Here is a 7,789-nt window from a genome sequence, read left to right as displayed (position 1 = left end):
GACAGTGTATTCCGTCTGGCATATTGACTGACATGAGGAAGTCAGACAGTGTATTCCGTCTGGCATATTTATTAACATGAGGAAGTCAGACAGTGTATTCCGTCTGGCATATTGACTGACATGAGGAAGTCAGACAGTGTATTCCGTCAGGGAAATTTATTGACATGAGGAAGTCAGACAGTGTATTCCGTCTGGCATATTTATTGACATGAGGAAGTCAGACAGTGTATTCTGTCTGGCATATTTATTGACATGAGGAAGTCAGACAGTGTATTCCGTCTGGCATATTTATTGACATGAGGAAGTCAGACAGTGTATTCCGTCTGGCATATTGACTGACATGAGGAAGTCAGACAGTGTATTCCGTCTGGCATATTGACTGACATGAGGAAGTCAGACAGTGTATTCCGTCTGGCATATTTATTAACATGAGGAAGTCAGACAGTGTATTCCGTCTGGCATATTGACTGACATGAGGAAGTCAGACAGTGTATTCCGTCAGGGAAATTTATTGACATGAGGAAGTCAGACAGTGTATTCCGTCTGGCATATTTATTGACATGAGGAAGTCAGACAGTGTATTCTGTCTGGCATATTTATTGACATGAGGAAGTCAGTGTATTCCCTCTGGCATTTTGTTACATTACAGTCTTATTCTTTCACATCAATCTACACACAATACCACATAATGGCATCACAATACCCCATAATGACATCACAATACCCCATAATGACATCACAATACCCCATAATGACAAATCAAAAACAGGTTTTTAGAAATCTGAAATATTGCAATTACATAAGTATTCAGACCCTTTACTCAGAACTTTGTTGATAAACCTTTGGCAGTGATTACAGCCTTGAGTCTTCTTGGTTATGATGCTACAAGCTTGGCACACCTGCATTTGGGGAGTTTCTCTCTGCAGATCCTCTCAAGCTCTGTCAGGTTGGATAGAAAGCATTGCTGCTCAGCTATTTTCAGGTCTCCAGAGATGTTCGATCAGGTTAAAGTCTGGGCTCTGGCTAGGCCACTCAGGGACATTCAGAAACGTGTCACGAAGCCACTCCTGGGTTGTCTTGGCTGTGTTCTTAGGGTCGTTGTCCATTTGGAAGGTGAGCCTTCTCCCCAGTCTGAGGTCCTGAGCGCTCTGGAGCAGGTTTTCATCTAGGATCTCTCTGTACTTTGCTCCGTTCATCTTTCCTCCAATCCTGACTAGTCTCCCAGTCCCTGCTGCTGAAACACATCCCCACAGCATGATACTGCCACCACCATGCTTCAAAGTAGGGATGGTGCCAGGTTTCCTCCAGACGTGACGCTTGGCACTCAGACCAAAGAGTTCAGTCTTGGTTTCATCAGAGCAGAGAATGTTGTTTCTCACGGTCTGAGAGTCCTTAGGTGCCTTTTGGCAAACTCCAAGCGGGCTGTAATGTCACTTTTACTGAGGAGTGGCCATCTACCATAAAGCCTGATTAGAGCTCTGTCAGAGTGACCATCGGGATCTTGGTCACCTCCCTGACCAAGGCCCTTCTCCCCGATTTGCTCAGAATTGACCCCAGTGGCCAGCTCTAGGAAGAGTCTTGGTGGTTCCAAACTTCTTCCATTTAAGAATGATGGTGGCCACAATGCTGCAGAAATATGTTGGTACCCTTCCCCAGATCTGTGCCTCGACATAATCCTGCTTTGGAGCTCTATAGACAATTCATTCGACCTTGTGGCTTGGTTTTTGCACTGTCAACTGTGGGACCTTAAATAGACAGGTGTGTGCCTTTCCAAATCAAGTCCAATCAATTGAATTTACCATTTATGTATTATGTAAATAAGGTATTCTTTATAAATTTTCACAAAATAAAACTGTTTTCACTTTGTCATTATGGGGTATTGTTTGTAGATTGATGAGGAAAAAACACTAATATTTAATCAATTTTAGAATAAGGCTGTAACGTAACAAAATGTGGGAAAAGTTGAGGGGTCTGAATACTTTCCGAAGGCACTGCGTTCACCGACATGAGGAAGTCAGTAAATGTACTTTAGCATTTAGCAGACGCTCCAGTGAGACTTACAGTGACAAATATGGTTATGTGCCTTGTTGAAGGACATCGACAGTTTTTCACCTAGTCGGAGCCTTTTAGGGAGGCTTTTCCCATCCTCTTCAGATAAATATTGTCATAACACTCAACTGAAGACCATGTCCATTGATTTAACTGTTCTAAGTAAAGCATCTCCTAGAGCAGGTATTCCCAAACTGGGGTACGCACAATGCCGTCGGCGTTACGCCAAATAAAAATGTAATTTTTTTTTAAATAACATTATTTTTCTTCACATTTTCAAACAGTCCATTTATTTGGGTGAGGTTTATTTCTCACCTGAGTAGCCTCGTTTCACTGACAAAAATAAAATGAAACCATCTAGTGTTCAGCGAAACCATCCGTTACTCTCTCACGGGAATTTCACTAACGGTCCGTATGTAGCCAAACGTAGCTGCTGCTTATGTTGTTATCTGTACTGTTGGCGCAAAAGCCAAGACAGGGAGACATAGTGGAGTGGTAACACGCGTGCAAGCAGTTCCTCACGACACCACTTGGGTCCACTGCAGCATCCACCGAGAGGCTCCTGGGTACACTGCAGCATCCACCTAGAGGCTCTTGGGTACACTGCAGCATCCACCGAGAGGCTCTTGGGTCCACTGCAGCATCCACAGAGAGGCTCTTGGGTACACTGCAGCATCCACCTAGAGGCTCTTGGGTACACTGCAGCATCCACCGAGAGGCTCTTGGGTCCACTGCAGCATCCACCGAGAGGCTCTTGGGTACACTGCAGCATCCACCGAGAGGCTCTTGCTGTCAAGAGAATGCCTGAAAGCTTGAAAGACGTTTTGGACACAACAGTGAAAAAGGTTAACTATGTTAAAGCAAGGCCCCTGAACTCCAGTGTATTTTCTGCACTACGCAGTGATATGGGCAGCGACCATGTAACGCTTTTACGACATACTGTGCTGGTTATCAAGGGGAAAAGTATTGACACAAGTATTGTTTAATTGAGAGACGAGACAAGGTCTTTACTGACCATCCTTTTCACTTGTCTGACCTCTTGCATGATGATGAGTTTCTCACACGACTGGCCTATCTGGGTGATGTTTTTATCACCTGAATGATCTGAATCTAGGATTACAGGGACTCTCTGCAACTATATTCAAAGTGCGGGACAAAATTGAGGCTATGATTAAGAAGCTCTTTTCTGTCTGCATTAACACGGACAACACACAGGTCTTTCCAACATCATATGATTTTCTTTGTGTACAAATGAACTCAAGCTTACAGACAATGGGGCGGCAGGGTAGCCCAGTGGTTAGAGCGTGTGACTAGTAACCGGAAGGTTGCGAGTTCAAACCCCCAAGCTGACAAGGTACAAATCTGTCGTTCTGCCCCTGAACAGGCAGTTAACCCACTGTTCCTAGGCCATCATTGAAAATAAGAATTTGTTCTTAACTGACTTGCCTGGTTAAATAAAGGTTAAAAAAAAATTTTTTAAAAAAATGTGATATAGGGAAGCACCTGAGTGACCTAGGTACGCAATTACGCAGGCACTTTCCCGAAATGGATGACACAAACATCTGGATTCGTTATCCCATTCATGCCCTGCCTCCAGTCCACTTACCGATATCTGAAAAGAGAGCCTCATCGAAATTGCAACAAGTGGTTCCATGAAAATTTAATCAGAAGCCACTGCCAGATTTCTGGATAGGGCTGCGTTCAGAGTATCCTGCCTTGGCAAATCGTGCTGTTAAAACACTGATGCCCTTTGCAACCACGTACCTATGTGAGAGTGGATTCTCGGCCCTCACTAGCATGAAAACTAAATACAGGCACAGACTGTGTGGAAAATGATTTAAGACTGAGACTCTCTCCAATACAACCCAACATTGCAGAGTTATGTGCATCCTTTCAAGCACACGCTTCTCATTAACCTGTGGTGAGTTTTTCACAATTTCCAATGAATAAATAAGGTTTTATATGTAAGATAAGTATTGATTATTATTATATTGTTATTTGTGACCTGGTTCTATAACAGCTAAAAAAAAATCACACTCATTCTTATGTTTAATAAATGTATTGTATATTGTGTGTGGCAGGCTTACAATGATGGCAAAAAAACAACATTTGAGAGTGCGCTGACCCTGGTGCTGGAGGGGGTACGCAGCTGGAGGATGAATGTTTGAAGGGGTACGGGACCTTAAAAAGTTTGGGAACCACTGTCCTAAACCAACGACACAAACACTGTTTCCATAAACCAGACATTTGACCTCTTTTTTGTGTGTTTAGGCTACAAAGTGCTACTGTCTTTGAAGGAATATCGAACACCTTATAAGGGAAAAGTTGACAATGCTTTGGTTTAGAAGATGTCCACACCATCTTGGATTAAAAACAACAGACAGACTCTTTGTTTCTGTGTTGGCAGATGGGATGATTTTCATACCAGTCTCACTGTAAACCACGAGCTGCTGCTGGTGGTGATGGGAGCCTAACAAAACAGCAGGAAAAGTGGCTAAAGGCAAAGTGATCTATTGTGGCCATTGGAATTAAAGTGTGTTTTAGTAAAAGGTTTTCATAAACATGTTTCTAGACTTTCTAAAGATCTCAGGCCGCCATACAGACAAGGTTTGACAAGGGTAGTTGTTTTGTTCACAAACATCGAAATACGTTCACAATCACCAAAATAAACGCAAACTGTGGTAGATAGATAGATAGATAGATAGATAGATAGATAGATAGATAGATAGATAGATAGATAGATAGATAGATAGATAGATAGATAGATAGATAGATAGATAGATAGATAGATAGATTTACATTTACATTTAAGTCATTTAGCAGACGCTCTTATCCAGAGCGACTTACAAATTGGTGCATTCACCTTATGACATCCAGTGGAACAGTCACTTTACAATAGTGCATCTAAATCTTAAAGGGGGGGGAATACTTATCCTATCCTAGGTATTCCTTAAAGAGGTGGGGTTTCAGGTGTCTCCGGAAGGTGGTGATTGACTCCGCTGTCCTGGCGTCGTGAGGGAGTTTGCTCCACCATTGGGGGGCCAGAGCAGCGAACAGTTTTGACTGGGCTGAGCGGGAGCTGTACTTCCTCAGTGGTAGGGAGGCGAGCAGGCCAGAGGTGGATGAACGCAGTGCCCTTGTTTGGGTGTAGGGCCTGATCAGAGCCTGGAGGTACTGAGGTGCCGTTCCCCTCACAGCTCCGTAGGCAAGCACCATGGTCTTGTAGTGGATGCGAGCTTCAACTGGAAGCCAGTGGAGAGAACGGAGGAGCGGGGTGACGTGAGAGAACTTGGGAAGGTTGAACACCAGACGGGTTGCGGCGTTCTGGATGAGTTGAAGGGGTTTAATGGCACAGGCAGGGAGCCCAGCCAACAGCGAGTTGCAGTAATCCAGACGGGAGATGACAAGTGCCTGGATTAGGACCTGCGCCGCTTCCTGTGTGAGGCAGGGTCGTACTCTGCGGATGTTGTAGAGCATGAACCTACAGGAACGGGCCACCGCCTTGATGTTGGTTGAGAACAACAGGGTGTTGTCCAGGATCACACCAAGGTTCTTAGCGCTCTGGGAGGAGGACACAATGGAGTTGTCAACCGTGATGGCGAGGTCATGGAACGGGCAGTCCTTCCCCGGGAGGAAGAGCAGCTCTGTCTTGCCGAGGTTCAGCTTGAGGTGGTGATCCGTCATCCACACTGATATGTCTGCCAGACATGCAGAGATGCGATTCGCCACCTGGTCGTCAGAAGGGGGAAAGGAGAAGATTAGTTGTGTGTCGTCTGCATAGCAATGATAGGAGAGACCATGTGAGGTTATGACAGAGCCAAGTGACTTGGTGTATAGCGAGAATAGGAGAGGGCCTAGAACAGAGCCCTGGGGACACCAGTGGTGAGAGCGCGTGGTGAGGAGACAGATTCTCGCCACGCCACCTGGTAGGAGCGACCTGTCAGGTAGGACGCAATCCAAGCGTGGGCCGCGCCGGAGATGCCCAACTCGGAGAGGGTGGAGAGGAGGATCTGATGGTTCACAGTATCGAAGGCAGCCGATAGATCTAGAAGGATGAGAGCAGAGGAGAGAGAGTTAGCTTTAGCAGTGAGGAGCGCCTCCGTGATACAGAGGAGAGCAGTCTCAGTTGAATGACTAGTCTTGAAACCTGACTGATTTGGATCAAGAAGGTCATTCAGAGAGAGATAGCGGGAGAGCTGGCCAAGGACGGCACGTTCAAGAGTTTTGGAGAGAAAAGAAAGAAGGGATACTGGTCTGTAATTGTTGACATCGGAGGGATCGAGTGTAGGGTTTTTCAGAAGGGGTGCAACTCTCGCTCTCTTGAAGACGGAAGGGACGTAGCCAGCGGTCAGTGATGAGTTGATGAGCGAGGTGAGGTAAGGGAGAAGGTCTCCGGAAATGGTCTGGAGAAGAGGGGAGGGGATAGGGTCAAGCGGGCAGGTTGTTGGGCGGCCGGCCGTCACAAGACGCAAGATTTCATCTGGAGAGAGAGGGGAGAAAGAGGTCAGAGCACAGGGTAGGGCAGTGTGAGCAGAACCAGCGGTGTCGTTTGACTTAGCAAACGAGGATCGGATGTCGTCGACCTTCTTTTCAAAATGGTTGACGAAGTCGTCTGCAGAGAGGGAGGAGGGGGGAGGGGGAGGAGGATTCAGGAGGGAGGAGAAGGTGGCAAAGAGCTTCCTAGGGTTAGAGGCAGATGCTTGGAATTTAGCGTGGTAGAAAGTGGCTTTAGCAGCAGAGACAGAGGAGGAAAATGTAGAGAGGAGGGAGTGAAAGGATGCCAGGTCCGCAGGGAGGCGAGTTTTCCTCCATTTCCGCTCGGCTGCCCGGAGCCCTGTTCTGTGAGCTTGCAATGAGTCATCGAGCCACAGAGCGGGAGGGGAGGACCGAGCCGGCCTGGAGGATAGGGGACATAGAGAGTCAAAGGATGCAGAGAGGGAGGAGAGGAGGGTTGAGGAGGCAGAATCAGGAGATAGGTTGGAGAAGGTTTGAGCGGAGGGAAGAGATGATAGGATGGAAGAGGAGAGAGTAGCGGGGGAGAGAGAGCGAAGGTTGGGACGGCGCGATACCATCCGAGTAGGGGCAGTGTGGGAGGTGTTGGATGAGAGCGAGAGGGAAAAGGATACAAGGTAGTGGTCGGAGACTTGGAGGGGAGTTGCAATGAGGTTAGTGGAAGAACAGCATCTAGTAAAGATGAGGTCGAGCGTATTGCCTGCCTTGTGAGTAGGGGGGGAAGGTGAGAGGGTGAGGTCAAAAGAGGAGAGGAGTGGAAAGAAGGAGGCAGAGAGGAATGAGTCAAAGGTAGACGTGGGGAGGTTAAAGAACTGTGAGAGGTGAGCCGTCCTCAGGAAAGGAGCTTATCAAGGCATCAAGCTCGTTGATGAACTCTCCGAGGGAACCTGGAGGGCGATAAATGATAAGGATGTTAAGCTTGAAAGGGCTGGTAACTGTGACAGCATGGAATTCAAAGGAGGCGATAGACAGATGGGTAAGGGGAGAAAGAGAGAATGACCACTTGGGAGAGATGAATGACCACCCCGCTTGGGAGATAGATAGATAGGATAGATAGATAGATGATACCAGATAGATGACCAGAAGATAGATAGATAGATAGATACATAATAGCAGACTAATACTGAGACAAGACTTGGTAAACAACCAAGCCAAATATTTAAAAGGTTAAGTAGTGTTCTGTTCTAAATCTATGGTTGATAACTGCTGGTCTTTACCAAGTGGTTGT

This window comes from Oncorhynchus gorbuscha, linkage group LG12, assembly GCF_021184085.1.
Source record: "Oncorhynchus gorbuscha isolate QuinsamMale2020 ecotype Even-year linkage group LG12, OgorEven_v1.0, whole genome shotgun sequence".
Taxonomy (NCBI): domain Eukaryota; kingdom Metazoa; phylum Chordata; class Actinopteri; order Salmoniformes; family Salmonidae; genus Oncorhynchus; species Oncorhynchus gorbuscha.
This window is presented reverse-complemented; position numbering follows the sequence as displayed.